An 18858-nucleotide genomic window follows, 5' to 3' on the forward strand; every position below is an offset into this window, starting at 1 on the left:
AATTCCTAATTCTTCCAAGGTGTCTTAAGAAACCTAATTGACAAATTAGTAGCCCTATAGTAGCACAAAAGTCATCATGGGGCATTCCAAAAGGATCCTGCTCCACACCACCTTCCTAAAGGATTCATGAGCAAGACAATAAGGTTTTAGGATGTTCTGAATAATTTCATGATGTTATAAGCCCATTTGTAAAGGCTTGAGGCTCATTTGGTAATTCTATAAACCATGAGTCCCCAAGGCCTATATGTGGAAACACCTTAGATGAGGTTAATAAGGGTTCTAGAATATTTTAGAGGTCCTAGGTAGTCAATTTCAATAAAAATTGCAAATGCAATAAAAAGTTACTATGCAACTTTTAAAAGTTGCTAAGCTATTTTCTTTTAAAAGTTGCATATTTCTATGAAGGAGTTTGAACCAATTATAAATTTTCCCTAGGTAGTTGATTGGTCAAACATTCTTATAAATGTATGGTCCAACCTTCCCAGCAGAACATGTTGGTTGATGTACGGATTTTTGCCGATTTCAATTAAAATTACTAGTTTTTTGGCTCAAAACTGCTACATTTTTATTTTCCCACATGCTGTATGGATTGGGAAGGGTGGTTGAATGGTTCAAGGAGTAACTTGGTTCAGTTCCCTATCCAATGCATTTGGTTTGAACTTGATTGGTGATCTCTATCAAAAGTTACAACATTTTCTTTCAAAACTGCCTAGAAACCCTAGGTTCAACAAGGTTTTGTTCAAATGGATGTATAGATCATGACTGTACAATTCAAATGGCACCAAACCCAATGAAAATGGAAGCCTTAGAAGTTTAATTTCATATCCAAAAGGTAGGAGTTGAAAAACCAAAGGGAGTTAATTTTTCTTGCAAACCCTGGGCCAAATATTTGTATGTATTTGGTCTAAAATTGAAGGAATTTGATTGTTGGAGTTGTATGTGAAGGAAAGTAACCAAATAAAAGTTGGATTAGTAGTGTCCTAATTACCCCTTGGAGTTTTGAAGACCTAGCTCTTGTCTATGCACCCATTTCATTAGTCTTCCTTTGAAAACCAAACCTAAAGGGGCCCATTTAGGTCTATGTACTCAGGCAGATTAGTGGAGTATTGGATTAGATTGGAATCAAGATCTTTTGGGATATTTTTGGGGTTATCAAAAACTTCTTATTTTACCCTTAGAATAGGTATTAGATGTGTGGTTATGTAAAATGCAACAATTTCTCACCTTTAGCCCTTGTAGCCCTATTTGTGAATAGGTTAGTGGAACTTAAAGTTGGAAAAGTGTGTATAGGAATTGGATTGTTTTTCTTGAGGTTGATATAGGTGTGGTGTACTTAGTAAAGGGTGTTTGAAACACTTTGGAGTCATATTTTCATACTTGGGTGATTTTATCATACACCTTTCAAACCCTCAAATCTAGGATATCACCTATATCACCCTTCCCCATACTTCTAGATCAAATTGGTTGATCATAGAACTTTACATTGGTCATATAAGACATGGTACAAATCATAAAATACTCCTTTCATGTGGCTAGAATTCCCGCTATTGTACCTAACCACCATTTCCATGCTGATTTCTTCACTATTTCAGACTGTGATCACATTCCCATCCATTTCTACACATATAAAATGTTAGATTTATATAATACAAGGTTAATCATTGCCATGAAATGGATCCTCTACATTAAAGAGATTGGTATAACTATTAAGTAAAAGTATTGAAAACTGTGACTATTATGTGGATGTGCAAAATACTGACTTTGATTAAGTTTTAAAACATTCAACAGGAATTGGAAATTGCTACTAGGTTAAAAGATAACAAATTCTCTAGTTAAAACAACAAGTAATCATGGGCAATTAAAAGCAACATTAAGTACATAATAATAATAATAATAATAATAAGGAATTTATTTAATTAATGCAAGGGCATTAAAAGAGCACACATTTGGAGTGTGATAGAAGTTAAGGAATAGACCATGGTCACATGGAAGGTGAAGAGGTGCTTAAAAGAGGATACTCACGAGGTGGAAATATATATATATATATATATATATATATATATATATTTATATGGTTGTGGCAAAGTATATAAAGGTCCCACATGGCTAACTTCCTTCGATTTTTTCAACTATTTTTATTTTACTTCTTGTTGGATTAATTTTATTTTTCCATCTCTTTCTTAGAAATAATAATAATAGTTGGCACGAGTAGATTTGTATAGTGCATTATCTTTAGTGTTGAGATTGAGATTGTTATTAGAGGAATGAAGATAACTCAAAGAAAAAGAGGCATGATTTGTTTCTTTAAAATGTAGATAAATTTTATATTTTGTGATTTTTGAGCAATTTAATTAGGCTTCAGTTATAGCTTAAAAGAGAGAGAGGTGGTGGCTCATTGAAGTCTAGGAAAGATCTTTTTGAATGGGAAGAGGAAAGGATTTTTTTTTGGAAAAAAAGGAAAATTCTTCACACAAAATTTTCAAGTTGAATTTTTTTTTTTTTGAGAAGATTCAAGTTTTAGAGATGGCAATGCAGGCAGAGTATCCATCTGGTGTGTTGGTGTTGCCAGAAATAGTGTGCAACAGGTTTGATTTTTTATTTTATGTGTTGTAGGTTTAGTAAGTACATGTCTGTCTTCAATGGTTAGCATATAAAATGTTAGATTTATATAATACAAGGTTAATGATTTCCATTTCATGGTCTTAGGGCCCTTGATCCCATGAAATGGATCCTCTACATTAAAGAGATCGTTAGGTAAAAGTATTGAAAGCTGTGACTGTTATGTGGATGTGCAAAATAGTGACTTTGATTAAGTTTTAAAACATTCAAAAGGAATTGGAAATTTCTGCTAGGTCTTACTCAATCCATTTGAAATGCTTCTCAACTTAAAAGATTTGAAAAGATCCCCCAAGAAGTAATCAAAATGATGAAAAATTGCATTTAAATATTTGGATTTTAATAAAAAAAGTAATCATAGCCATTTGTTTTTTAATATTTGAATTTTATAAATAACAAAATGGCTTTAATTTGATATTCAACCCTTATTCTAATACCTTGGTAATGAGCTACCAAATATTGAAACTACACTGAAATCCAATATTTAGAAGGATAAGGAAGTATTAGTCTTGTAGCCAAGAAAATGAGCTCAATAAACACTTTTGAGATGGTCATCTCGTGATGATCATGGATAAATCATTTCTAGGTTCTCTTACTTGTTTTAGAATATACTAACTATATTTCAAATTGATCAACTCTAGAAAGAAACTGATTTGAAAAGAATTATTTTATGCAACACTGCATCAATAATTTAAGAAAGCACACATGAGAGTATCTTGTTTTCAAATTTGAACCCAAAAAACATAAGGTAATAAAAATTGTAAGAAGGAACATAACCAAATAAATGCAATATCCTTATTTGTTCTTTTTAGGGCATCTAAAGGATTGATGTCCTACTTGGTTACAAGTAAAGCACTTACCAATGAACACACTAGGCCCTCTTCCACTAGACCTTCCTCTACCATTGGATCTTCTGCCCCTAAATGTCCCTCTATTAGTAGACTCACTTTTAGCATTTGAACCACTAGATTCCTCTTGATTTTTATTAAAAGATAAAAGCATGTTAGTCATAATATTATTATTGGTAACAATGTTCCAAATGCAAAGAATTATTTGTTTGAGCTTCTAGAAATGATCAAGTGACTTACTGAACATGGCTTGATGAGTCTTGGAAACTTCTCATACTGTATCCTTGCTTTTGCCAGTTTGAAGTTTCTGGTTACATGCACACAATCATGACTTTACATCACAAAGCATTCACATTCTAACAATTTTCATGTTCTTTCATTACATTTTGATCTAAAAAAAAAATTCTAAACTTTTACTTATTCAAATAACTAATAGGAAAATGGGTCCTATTAAAGAATCTAATATAAATTCAAATAATGTATCTAGATTCTAAACAAATCAAAACATAAAATCTATGATTTAAACTTATCTCATCACTTACACATCATAACAATACAATCCACCTTTTCATGTGGATAGTCTCAGGGGAGAGGTTGCAAAATTGTATTCGGATCCAATTGATCACTCTTTCTCTCTCTCCCTCTCTCCCTATTCAATCTAATGAGCCAACTCGATCTGCTCTACATTTTAATGCCTCAAGTATTGTCTCATTGTTTGACTTGTGAACTTTCTAAAGAATCTTATTATGTGGTTTTCCACCATATTTTATCAAGTGGACATTTGATGTGACAACCAGGTATGAATAATTAAGAATCTTTCGCTCTATTTGCCAATCCTTAAAAAACCACAAATTATGGTTTTTCATAGAATATCATCTAAGCCATGTGTCGGTTACAACCACTGCACTAACATGGTACTCTAAACCTTCACCATCTATAATCGAGTGATCCAATTTTTGTTTGGCTTGGACACAATGACACAAATAATAATCTATCTCTTCTTGATTGTCTTCGGGTGCAATAATAGCAAAAAAATGGCCTACAGTGACAAATGTACAAAATGTGATCATTAATTCAAAAAATACTTAGGTAAAAGTTATAAAGTTACATATTGAAATTACAAAGATATATAAATATATACTACCAAGTTGCACTAGATCAGACAAGTGGTCAAAGTCAATAGATGAATCCATTTGTACCATTTCTAGTGCAACTCATTGGATCCTGTTAGTGTGCAACAATCTTGATATGGTGCAATGTTAGTATTATTTATCAACCAAAATAAATGTGAACCGTAGAATCACCTTCCTTACCTGGACCCATTGTAGCGTTACACCACTAGATGATGGATTTTGCATCTGTCAATATTGCTCCATATTTGTACTTTAGTTCTTCATGAGCTAAGGCTCTTTTGATGTATGCGTCTGCACCATCGTGCTCTTCCTTTCCATGACCAACCTCTATGAAATTCCACATATATTGAATTCTACACAACTTGTGCATCCTGCTCAACCAATGGAATATTCATGCATTCTTGAATTAAGATGCGTAATTGTCTAAACAAATAATGTGCTGACAATATGTGATGCCCTTGTTAGCCAAATCTCCATAAAATAGTTGAATATAACCCTGTACAAACTCCATAGAATGTGATCGATCATCACTGATGAAAAAATGGCACTCCTTCAAAATCTTCCTATCATCCACTATACTTTTAGGTGAATGCATGAATGTTATGTGAACAAATATGGAAACCTATTGAGAAGTATAATACTTTTCTTGCACCTCATTTTGTGGTTGTAGTGTATAGTTCTTTGTGAAGTCTACAACCAAAATGATGGTATCCAGTGGAAATGTATCCTTGCAAAACTTGAATTGAAAATCTAGCCATCGAGCTCTATGTGTATGCCTTGCATACTCGTAAATAATCTTTTCACAAAAATCCTTCATGAACTCACACATTGGAATCTTTTCAATGAACAAATCACATCTTTTTCCCTATTTCCCATCTTTTAGAGCATATGTCACCGTCTTAATTTTTTTTTAATCTACTATTTCATTTTCAATTGCATGTGTACTATCCATATGTTGATAAGTTGATAAAAGCTGAAAAAAACCACAAAATAAACATGTACCATCCAAGCATGATATCTTGTAAAAATTTTTGTCGTCCCCTATTTCACATAAAATGTTGGATATGAATTCCCTTGAAGATCTTGGTGGCTCATTCATGTCACAATCCTGTAAAACAAACTTAGAATGCAAAAACACACATATATGCCTAAAAACATCAAAATGGTTAGAAAATTCAATATGTATCCTACAACAAGTTGTGCGTGTGTGATTTATCTTGACATAAAAGGGTTTACCCATCTCTAAAAATCTTTGACTTATTCAAATTTGAGGATACATACCAATAAATTTTACAAAAAATTGTGTCTGAGTTGAGTCTAAAAAATGTTTCACATGTGGGTCATGATTTTGGCTACTAATCCTCCTTAAAATATCTCTTTGATTAGGGGAAAGAAGTGTGTTATTTTTCCAAAAATCTTCAATCAATAATTTCAAAGCTTCTCTAATTTTTTAATCTTTTTGTAGTAGTCTACCCCTAAATGTCTATAACTCATTTTTTGTTGGATCTTCCAATCTCTCATGCCTTAACATGCCACTCCTTAGAGTACCTCTACCAATTTTTAATTTATTTTTTGTCTTTCTCATGAGTAGAGCTTTCTTCATTTGGGTACTTACTATAGTTGATGTAAGTACTCATCTTGTGATATTACTATCTTTGGTGCGTGATTTAGAATCCACTTGGTTACAAACACTCATTAGATTCTTTACAATACTTTTTTCATTTGAATCATCCATCATTCTTAGCCCAAGAATCTTCATGATGTGCCTAAATTTCAAATTCCTCATCATTTCAACAAATAATTGGCATTGACTTGTAATATTTAATTCTTCAAAAAATAATCTCCACATACGATTAACTTTTCTTTGACAAGTACACTTGCTAATCTTGTCAGAAATTGATTTCAAAATGTTAGTATCAATATCAATCAAATATTTTGGTCTTCTAAAATGAATTCTAGAAGGTGTTATAATCTCTTTCATTCCCTCAACATTTTGAACATCAACATAAGGTTGAGTGTATTGCGTACCTTGAATTGAAGATGATGTGCTTTGGCAATAAGATGCAAAAGATGGAATATCACCTACTTGATGTGTTGATGTTGTGTCTTCAACATGACATGATGGAGTGTGTACATTATCAAATCTACAAATTAGTGTCTCTTCAACATGAGAGGATGATATGACTCCAACATTGGAAGATAGTGTAGCTTCACAATTCAATTGTCTTCTTGAGTGTATCAGTCTCATTCATTCTCTTTGTCTTTCCAATTCTTCCTCTTTCTTTCTTTGTATTGGTGGTTCTTGATCCTCTTTGAAAGTCAATTCTTTATTATTGCTTTGCAATTTTCTTTATTCATGTAGTAGTTTAATTTTATCTCTTTTAATTGCCAAATCTCTCTCCCTATCTTCATTTTTTTGAGTTTTTGGTTTCTTCCTTCGCATGATGATGATTTTTACATGTCAAATTATTCAAACATCTAAATTACTTACAATGTGTAATTTACAAATCATTCAAATACATATAAAAATTAAAATTATTTGAATGAATACACAATATATATCAAACAACTTGTCAAATTTCTAACCATTTCAAAATAACATTTCATTCAAACATACAAATTTCAAAGAATTCACTATATATTGAACAACATGTCAAATTACAATCAAATATGTATCTATATATCAACAAACAATATTTAAAAAGGATTGCATTAACCTTTTCTATACAAATAATATTCAAAAAGTCTTCAAATAGCATATCTAATGATTGAATTTGGTGTTTGTTAGCTTCAAAATGTCTTCAAATAGTGTTTGCTATGTTGAAACCCATGTTTTCTGTCAAAACAACATAATGCACAATAGACCAAAAGTAGAGAATGGATGAAATGGGACCTAAACTTTTCTTTTTACCATTTTTGGGTGATTTGACATAGCGCATATGCACTATAGTGCATACGCCCTATACAGCGCATACACACTATAGTGCGTATGCACTATGTTAAAACACATCTCTCCCTATCCCACCATCCCCCATCCCCTACTCTTTCTCTCCTCTCCCATCCCCTACTCTCTCTCAATCTCTCTCTCCTCTCCCATCCTCTACTCTCTCTCACTCTCCGTCTCCTACTCTCTCTCCCATCGCCTATTATCTCTCACTCTCCCTCTCCTACTCACTCTCCCATCACCTACTCTCTCTCTCCCATCCCCTACTGTCTCTCATCCCCCCTCTCTCTCTCGAGCTACTCTCTCTCCCATCCCCTAATATCTAATTTCTCTCTCTCTCTCTCTCTCTCTCTCTCTCTCTCTCTCTCTCTCTCTCCTCTCCCATCCCCTAATCTCTCTCTCTCTCTCTCTCTCTGTCCCCTCTTCTCCCATTCCCTACTCTTTCTCTCACTCTCCCTCTCCCACTGCCTAATCTCTCTCTTCCTCTCCCACTGCCTACTCTCTCTCACCCTCTCTCCTCTCCCATCCCCTACTCTCTAGATCTCTCACACACACTCCCATCCCCTACTCCCACTCTCTCTCCCATCCCACTACTCTCTCTCACTCTCTCTCCTATCCCCTACTTTCACTCTCTCTCTCCCATCCAATTCTCTCTCTACCACCTCCTACTCTCTCTCTTACACACACTCCCATATCCCCTCTCTCCCCCTCCCCCTCTTCCTCTCCCACCACCTAGTCTCTCTCTCTCCCATCTGCTACTCTCTCTCTCCCCTCTCCCACTGCCTACTCTCTCACTCTCACTCTCACTCTCACTCTCACTCTCTCTCCTACTCTCCCTCTCTCCCTCTCTATCTCTCTTACTCTCTCCCTCTCTACTCTCTCTCTGCCACCTGTTGGTGTTTTAAATGGTACTAAAACTACTAAGCGACAAAAAGCTTAATACCAGAATGAAAGTACATACAAAATCTAAAGACTAGCCTATTCTTATCAACAATTTACATATGTAAGGTATTTGGACCCAACTTCAACAAAACCACAAATGGTTTTCTACTCTTTTGGCTCTACACAACCAGGGTGGGTATACCCAGGGATGGTTCAAATATGAAACTACTGTATGAGGATTATTCTTAGTTTCATTTTGATTCTCATTTCAAAATCCTCAAATATATACATAATTCTTAATAACTTGCCAAAACACATCCCATAAACATATATGGCCAAGAAATCTTCTATAGATCTACAGATGTTTTCAACAACAGTGGCTAACTGAAGCTAAAAAGATTTTATGCAGACAATTGCTGGCCAACTTTGAAGATCTACAAGAAATAAAAGTAAAATTTGATTTGATGATGTATTTGAACAACAATTTGTAAGATACTTCTCTTTCAGCTGAAATAACTTGATCAGTGCCTAATTGATTGGGGTTTCAGAGTCTATAGCAGAATATAAGATCTAATTTGCTGCCTTACAACAAATTGTATCAGCAATTCTTATCAGAATTTATCATTCAAAATCCTTTTCAATACTTAAGGAATCTTATCACATTCATCAAAGATTTTACTTAATCCATTGAATTAATAGCAATGATAGATAGATATACAACCTAACTAGATTGCATTCAATTGCACAGGCTTTTACTCATACAACATCAAGGTAGCTAAGTATTGAGCAGGAGACAAAATTCAGAAAGAATTGATATGGGGACAGTTCATAGTTTGTATTCATTTCCTTTGAAAATGGTACATCTTTTACAATAAACTCAGAAATGCCTTCAGAAACAAACACAGTTTATTCTATCTTCATGTATTTTCAGAAAATTTGACAGAAAAACACATTACAAATTTGCCTTCAAAATTTGGACCAAAAACTAGACTAAGCACAATACTTAGAAGAAAAAGAATTCGGACCCTTCTTTAGCCTTGGGATATCACTTAAATAGTGTGAGATGTAACAAGCTTCAGGCTAAACAAATGACAGGTGTCCTTCTAAAGACAGGAACAAAATAACAGAAAGGTTAATTACAACAAACATTTCTTGGTGGGTCCCTTTCTGTTATGCTTCTTATTTGTTGAGATACAAATAAAAACCATCTGATCTTACAATCAATCTTCATCCTCGGAGTAAGTAGCCATGAGGTTTGAAAGTGATGTGTTGTCTTCAGTTATCTGTAAATTTACTTCAGCCTGGGGAGTTTCTGTGTCCTCAGTATTAACTTCGGGGGTGATTGTTACTTTTTCACCTTCTTCCTCATCATCTTCTGATATTTGTTCTAGAAACTGATTTTTCCATTTATTAAAAGCATCATCATCTGGCCAATCAAAGCTTAGAACTTCTCTTTGTATCATTATTAAAGAATTTGCTTTTTTTTCTAAAACATAAAATTCTTTCCCCTTATCAGTATAAAATAACTGTACTTTTACTAATTCCTCATTAGTCTTAGCCCAAAACCAGTGGCCAGTCTCACTCATGATGTTTATCATTGTTTCATTTAATAATTCATCCATCTCCCTTTTCGACTTTTCTTTTTCTTTTAGCATATCCACAGATTCTAAAGCACAAGGAAAAAGAGTGAAATTTTCAGCGATGTATTGGGAAAAGCAGAGTGTTAATCTTCTTTGTAAAGAATCCCTTTCATCATCAAAATTCTCCAGCTTATTTAATAAATCAAAAATCTTCTCGACTTGATGGTAGGGCATTTGAACTGCAGATATACATATGATTGTAATATCATTATTTCTCTCCCTCCGTTTCTGTGCAAGAAGAGTCAGCTTATCCTTATCCCTGTTCAATTCATCCATGAGGGCTGCAATTCTGTCCGACTGATCAAAGAATTTTGACCATTGTATTTTATCCCTCAAATATATTATACCCTGTTTCAATTTTTCTTCATATTGATTTCTCAATTTTATCTGCAACTCATGCAAATTTTTTTTTTCTGCTTCAAAGTCCTCTGTAGTATAGAATTGGGGCCTTTCAGGGGTGTCAGGTATTTCAATGATAGGGGTTGATCCAACAAATGACTGTGAAGGGTATGCAATTCTAAGTGTACTGGATTCTCCCACCTTTCTTTTCCCAAGTATCTTCTCCAATTGAGATACCCTATTTTCCAACTCAATTCTCATTTTTACTTCTTGATTGTAGGCATCCACCACTATTTCATACTTATTCTGCAAATCAGTCATGTCCTTTTCTTCTCTTTCTGCAGTGGCCAAGGCAAACTTTGAATAGTCCACATTCATGTAGGCTGCCTGTACATTTGACATATTAGCGACCCTCCTCACAATGATATTCCTTGTTAGTCTTGAATCATCAGGCTGTAATGGAGTAGTCCTCGATCCTCTTCTTAGTGACCACATAACAAGGGAAGCTTGATCATTATTGAATGCTGTCCCTAAGAATTCCTTTTTATCTGGATCCTGTAATCCTAAATTATTTGATACAGAATTAAAAATTAATGCATCAGCAATATCCCAATTGGGCAATAATAAAATATTTGCATTTTTTACCATCTGTCTACCCTCATCAGGGGTTTTATTTTGGAATTCCTGTATCATTTATTCTTTTATTTGATTCTGAATGGAGGCTTCATCCATTTCTGGATGCTCTACTTTCATATCCCTACACCTTTGTTAAAAATTGTGCATGTTTGCCCTCCATGCAAACTGATGGAAAGCCCTAGATTTAACAAAACTGTTATCAGACAAAAATTGCTGACTGGCCTACTCCAAAATAGGGTCTAATTCCCTTCCTCTAAAATCTGCTACAGTCAATTCAAAACTTGGCACATGAGGCTCCTGGGGGTTCCCTTCATCAATTTCTGCTTGAGTGACAAAAACTCCTCCTTGCGACCCCATTTGTTCAATTTTCTCATTGGTGAGCTGCTCTTCCTCAATTCTCATTGGAGTTTGGGAAGGTGAGTAACCTTCATCATGGGATTCTTCTTCCCTTATTATTTTTCTTCTTTTGGGAGAAGGTTCAGGGGGTCTTTCTTCAAGGACAATACTAGTAGATTCAAATACCTATTTTTCTTTGTTTACAATGGGCATCTGCTCTCGAATAACAGTATATCTTGTCCTTTTTCGGACAACCAGTGGACCTACTCCTATGTTAGGGGTGAAACCCAATTTCCTCATAACTTCTCTGGCTTTATCTGGAAAAGAATCAATAAAAATTTGTTTCTTTTCATTCATTACCTCCATTATTTTTGAAAATGTACTCATGAGTTTATTTATCCTATCTGCATTATTTGCAGCATTACTAAGAGGACTATAATCTTTGTCAAAACAATTAATGAATTCCAAAACTTTTGAATAGACTCTCCATTTTTCTTTCTTTGTTTCTTGTTCCTAGAGAGAATATCCATTCCTAATTATATCTTTAGGGAAATAAAATTCATGCTGACTTGGACGAAGCTTGATTCTATGTCTGAGAGCAGAATTAAAGAAGTCTTCTGTGTCACAAAAATGAGCATGAGATACTGCCATCTTATACCGATCCAAAAATTTGTAGAGGAAGATCCACCCTTCTTTAGTGATTACAAACTAGTGAGCTATAGTGCAAGTAGGAAAAATTGATCCTATTCCTCTTTTGTGCAAAAAGGTTTCCTCCACTCCTCCCAACTGCCATAAAAATTCAACTACCCCTACCTTTAAAGGTACCTGATAGGGTAGTACATGGGGTGTCCTTTTGAAACCATAGACCCTAATGATAGTTGAGACTGGATATGGGATGATATCTCCCCAATTATGTGACACTTTTAAACTATGGGGTCTATCCATAGGCCTAACAAGATGCATTAGTGCCTTAGGAATTCTGGGATTGTCACTCAATATGAGGTATCTTAGTTTAGAAGAAAAATGCCTATCAAATCTGACAAAACTAGCATTTTCTGCCTCCCAAGTCAAGTTTGCACTCCATAATTGAACTGGTAGTGCCTCCCCCTCTTGTTCCCTATTTAAAACTATTTCTTTAGCGAAATATGTCGCCCCTTTAAAAAGAAACATATGCATCAATAGGGAGTACTGACCCCAAACCTTTTCCACCTTTCCCTTTGCAATCCCCACTAATCCATTGTGAATCTCATTAGCCAGGTAGGATGCAAAATCAAAAAATATTTCTACACCGAAAGAAGAGATTTGGCTGATCATATACATGAAGCTCACTCGAATAAAGTCTTCTTCACCCTCTCTGAAGACTCTGCACAGGGTCCTATATATTTCTACTTCCCTAGAATTAAAGCATGATTTCTTGAAAGGTTCTTTAGAAGATGATGTTATTGTTGGTAGATTTCCAATCTTGCCTATGTGGGCTTTCAATGCACCTTGTCTAAATATATCCCTTTTGGACATATATTCTTTTTCTAACTCTATCAAATTAATGGGCACATGATACATGGTGAGAGGTCCCAGACTGAAAACCTTCCTAATTTCTTCTGGACTGATGGTAATTAAAACCTCACCATCCATTCTTCTTACTACCTTAGTGGCTGGATCATAGCTTTTCACTACAGTTTCAAGCAGGTCATAATCCATAAACACACTGGGAACAACAAGCTTCCCAAGATCAAAATTCCATATATTGGCATGAGGGGCATATAATTTCCTTTCTGTGAACCATTTTTTGAATAGACTCAAACTAGTTTGAGAAGTCTGAGCATCCTGAACCCAATTACCCTTATCATACAGTCCATCAACTATCCTTAGCCTAGGGTTCAATGAGGTTAACCTCTTAACTTGTACTGTCTCTACAGTAGACTCAAGAAGCAACTCAAGCAAATCATCATGCACATTCCTATCCAAATAATTTACTGCACCTGAAAATCCCTTCTTTGGAGGCATCTTGGACTTATTTTTCACAGAACTGGAAAGCCTACGAGGATTATGGTAGTATTACTTACTTGAATTTTGTCTTTGTTTTCCTCTGTATTTCTGCAAACTTTCCGCGAATAGACAACTTCACAATTTCTACCAGGCTTTGGCACTCTTTCCTTCAGTAATTGCTTCTGCACAAGAATGGCTTCAAATCTTTGCTCGCATAAGATGAAACTAATGAAATCTCTCTGTATTATACTCTATTTTTTTTCACGGACGATGCTTTCATGTCTAATTAATACAAGGAGTGGCACTACATTTTGTGTTTAAAACTGCACCATCGATCTTTAAAGATCCTACGATCATGTGATATAGAGAGAACAACTAGGAGTTGCATTTGACATGTCAGTCACTTTACCCAATGAGAAACTACCACGTATATCATTCTTTCCTTGATGGCGCTTGTATTTGGACCCACTGACATTTGAGGACACGTGTCAGCATGTCGCTACTTTGTTATGCATAATGAACAAGCATCTTGCCATAGCGAAGCAGCGACAATCATCGATCTGATTTGGAATCAATCAAATGATATGCTACTAGGTTTGCTCAAGAAGAAAATAGTGGGCCCTATTCACTATGTCGCCATAATTATTTCCCTTGCAACTCTTCATAGCGAGAAAGCGATAGCCGTTGATCACATACTCAATCAAGGGTGAGAAAACTCCACGGGGTCTTCTGATTCATACTCGCTATGTCGCATGGCTTAAGAAACATGCAATTTTTCATAGTGAGGTAGCGAGGGCCGTTGATTGCGTTCCAAGCTAACATTTAGGATCGCTTTGCACATTCGGTCATAAAAACATTAATGAAAACAAAGATCTCTGCATAGTTGGCACCTGACAAAAATTTGCTATAGTCCTAATTACCATTCCACGTCACCAAAGGTCACCGCCGATCTTTCTTTTTTACGGGGCCTCGCTACTTCGCTAACGGTGAAGTATCTGAATTTTTTGATAGCGAGGTAGCAAGCTTCGGCGTTTTAATGAATTCCATACCAAAAAATGCAAGGGGCAGAAGATAATAATTTATGTTACTTAAACTGCTTCTGACAACGACATTTATGACTTGTCACACCACCTGGTGAAGTCGAGGCACCGGCAAAATGCAATGTCACCGCCCCTTCAGACTTTACGAGGCCTTGCTATTTCGCTAACGGTGAAGTGTCTAATTTTTCTGATAATGAGGTGGTGAAGCATCAAAAAAATCATCATTCTGGCTCTTGTTTCAGATATCTTGTTGGGTCCCCTTTCCTGTTTGGATGGCAGTTGCAACGTGTACCTGTACAATAAATCATTTAGAAAATAAAGCTTCAACCATCATATCTTCACTTTGTGGTCCCGCCTCGTAAAATACTCAGCATTCGCTACCTCTCATGGCTTAAAAAGCATGCAATTCTTCATAGCGAGGTAACGACAACAGTAGATCTACTTGGATCTGTTAGTTAGAAAGATTGAGAAAAAGGGGATCTTCGGGGAAACAGAAAATAAAAGGGGCAGAATATTCGTCCCACTTGAAAATTCAAAAGTTTCACGCCCGACATTTTATGAACAAATAGAACATAGGGTTTTCATGAGTTTTTTCTTATGGATGGATTATCCAGAAACCCTATGTTTCACTTAGAAATAAAATTTTTTGACTTTTCTATAATTTAACAAAAACCTCTGTTGCACAAAAAGTCAGACCAACACCACCCCCTACTCTCTCTCACATTTTCACACTCTCTCCCATCCCCTACTCTCTCTCTTACATGCATTTCCATCCCCCCTCTCTCTCCCTCTCCCAGTCCCTCTCCTATCACCTACTCTCTCTCTCCCATCCCCTACTCTCTCTCGAGCTACTCTCTCTCCCCCTACTCTCCCATTCCCTACTCTCTCTCTTTCACACACATGCACTCCCATCCTCCTCTCTCTTGCTCTCGCTCTCCCACTCTATCTCCCACCACCTACTCTCTCTCTCTCTCTCTCTCTCTCCATCCCCTACTCTCAATCTCTCTCCCACTTTGTACTCCCTCTACCACCCCTACTCTCTCACACACTTCCTCTCTCTCCCATCCCCTACTCTCTCTCTCTCTCGCTCTCTCGCTCTCCCACTCTATCTCCCACCGCCTACTCTCTCTCTCTCTCTCTCTCTCTCTCTCCCTATACTCTCTCCCCTCTCCCATCCCCTAATCTCTCTCTCTCTCTCCCCTCTCCCATCCCCTTCTCTCTCTCTCTCTCTCTCTCTCTCTCTCTCTCTCTCTCTCCCCCTCTCCCACCACCTACTCTCTCTCTCCCTCTCCCATTGCCTAATCTCTCACCCTCTCTCCTCTCCCATCCCCTACTCTCTAGATCTCTCACACACACTCCCATCCCCCCCCTCTCTCCCTCTCCCACTCCCTCTCCCACTACCTACTATCTCTCTCTCATTCTTTCTCTCCCTCTCTACTCTCTTTCTCCCATCCCCTACTCTCACTCTCTTTCCCATCCCCCTACTATCTCTCACACTCTCTCCCATCCCCTACTCTCACTCTCTCTCCCATCTAGTTCTCTCTCTCTCTACCACCTCCTACTCTCTCTCATGCTCTCCCATCCTCTACTCTCTCTTACACACACTCCCACCCTCCTCCCTCTCCCTCTCCCACTCCCTCTCCCACCACCTAGTCTCTCTCGCCTATTTGCTGCTCTCTCTCCCCTCTCCCACCGCGTGCTCTCTCTCTCACTCTCACTCTCACTCTCACTCTCTCTCTTTCTCTCTCTCTCTCACTCTCACTCTCTACTCTCTTTCTACCACCCCCTACTCTCTCTCACATTTTCACACTCTCTCCCATCCCCTACTCTCTCTCTCTCTCTCTCTCTCTCTCTCTCTCTCTCCCTGTCCCACTCCCTCTCCCATCGCCTACTCTCTCTCTCCCATCCCCTACTCTCTCTTGAGCTACTCTCTCTCTTTCACAGACATGCACTCCCATCCTCCTCTCTCTTGCTCTCCTTCTCCCACTCTGTCTCCCACTGCCTACTCTCTCTCTCTGGCATCCCCTACTCTCAATCTCTCTCCCATATTATAGTCTCTCTCTCTCTCTCTCTCTCTCTCTCTCTCTCTCTCTCCCACCCCTACTCTCTCTCACACTTCCTCTCTCCCCTATCTCCTACTCTCTCTCTCTCTCTCTCTCTCTCTCTCTCTCTCTCTCTCTTACACACATTTCCATTCCACCCTCTCTCTCTCCCTCTCCCTCTCCCTCTCCCACCACCTACTCTCTCTCTCTCCCATCCCCTACTTTGTCTCTCTTACACACACTCCCATTCCCCCTCTCTCTCCCACTACTTACTATCTCTCACTCTCACTCTCTCCCTCTCTATTCTCTCTCTCCCATCCCCTAATCCCACTCTCTCTCTACCACCCCTACTCTCTCACACTCTCACACTCTCTCCCATCCCCTACCTTCTCTCTTACACTTCCATCCCCCCTCACTCTCCCTCTCCCACTCACTCTCGCACTACCTACTCTCTTTCTCTCCCATCCCCTACTCTCTCTCTATCTTTCTCCCCTCTCCCATTCCCTACTCTTTCTCTTTCACACACACACCCATCCCCCCTCTCTCTCCTCTCCCATCTCCTACTCTATCTCTCACTTTCTCACCCTCTCCCATTACCTACTCTCTCTCTCTCTCTCTCTCTCTCTCTCTCTCTCTCTCTCTCTCACTCTCTCACTCTCACTCTCATTCTCACTCTCTCCCTCTCTACTCTCTCTCTTCCACCCCCTATACTCTCTCACATTTGCACACTCTCTCCCATCCCCTAATCTCTCTCTCTTTCTATCTCACACACACACACACACACATTTCCATCTCCCCTCTCTCTCCCTCTCCCATCCCCTACTCTCTCTTGAGCTACTTTCTCTCTCCCCCCTCTCCCATTCCCTACTCTCTCTTTCACACACATGCACTCCCATCCTCCTCTCTCTCGCTCTCCCTCTCCCACTCTATCTCCCATCGCCTACTCTCTCTCTCTCCCATCCCCTACTCTCAATCTCTCTCTCCCATCCTATACTCTCTCTCTGCCACCCCTACTCTCTCTCACACTTCCTCTCTCTCCCATCCCATACTCTCTCTCTCTCTCTTACACACATTCCCATTCTCCCCTCTCTCTCCCTCTCCCACTCCCTCACTCATTGCCTACTCTATCTCTCCCTCCCCTCTCCCATCTCCTACTCTCTCTCTCTCTCTCTCTCTTTCACACACACTACACACTCCCATCCCCCTTCTCTCTCTCCTCTCTCAGCCCCTACTATCTAGATCTCTGACACACACTCCCATCCCCCTCTCTCTCTACCTCTCCCACTCCCTCTTCCACTACCTACTATCTTTCTCTCTCACTCTCTCCCTCTCTACTCTCTCTCCCTTATCCCTTTCTCTCTCTCTTCCCTCTCCCATACCCTACTTTCTCTCTCTGCCACCCCTACTCTCTCTCACACTCTCTCCCATGCCCTACTCTCTCTCTCTCTCTCACACACTCACACTCCCCTCCTCCTCCTCTCTCTCTCTCTCTCTCTCTCCCTCTCTCACTCCCTCTCCCACTACCTAATCTCTCTCTATCATCTCAGACTCTCTTTGCCACCCCTACTCACTCTCTCACACTTCCTCTCTCTCCCATCCCCTACTCTCAATCTCTCTCCCCTATCCTGTACTCTCTCTTTTCCACCCCTACTCTCTCTCACACTTCCTCTCTCTCCCATCTCATACTCTCTACCACCCCTACTCTCTCTCACTTCCTCTCTCTCCCATCCCCTACTCTCTCTCTCTCTCTCTCTCTCCCTCCCCTCTCCCATCCCCTAGTCTCTCTCTCTCTCTCACACACACACACACACACACACACATAGCCATCCCCCCCCTCCCTCTTGCTCTTGCTTTGCATCTCTTCTTCCTTCTTTATGCACTAATTAGGTCTCAATTGTGCATGTGCACTCTAGCACACACGCGCTATTAAGACCCAAATTCAAAAGCTTTAAATAGCGTGCACATGCTATAGGGCATATTAGATATTTAAAGCTTTGCATTAAAACCAAGCCTAAGGCTTGGTTTTTCCTTGGAGATCCAACCTAGAGATTTGGAGTTTATAAACAGGTCTGAGACGTGTTTTTCTACAAACATACAAAAAATGATTATTTTTTCTTGTGTGATCTCCTTTAGGATTTCTCATGGTTGGGCATTGATAAGATTAGGTTACATGGCATTATAGGTCTTGTGTTAGCTGTATAACCATATAATTTATTTTTAATTTGAACTATTTCAAGCCTTTCATCTATAATTTCTTTTGAATGTATGTCCATTTTTTGTCAAAAACCATCATGTACTAATTGGGTTGTACATTTTAGCTCGTTCATCAAAATTTGCAACAACTTAGTCTTTTAAAAACTAGACTCCATTCTACACACTTTGAAAAAAAAAGGTTTGATTTTAGATTAGTTTTCAA

This window comes from Cupressus sempervirens, chromosome 4 (genome assembly GCF_028749045.1).
Source record: "Cupressus sempervirens isolate cs-2001-9-10 chromosome 4, ASM2874904v1, whole genome shotgun sequence".
NCBI classification, from domain to species: Eukaryota; Viridiplantae; Streptophyta; class Pinopsida; order Cupressales; family Cupressaceae; genus Cupressus; species Cupressus sempervirens.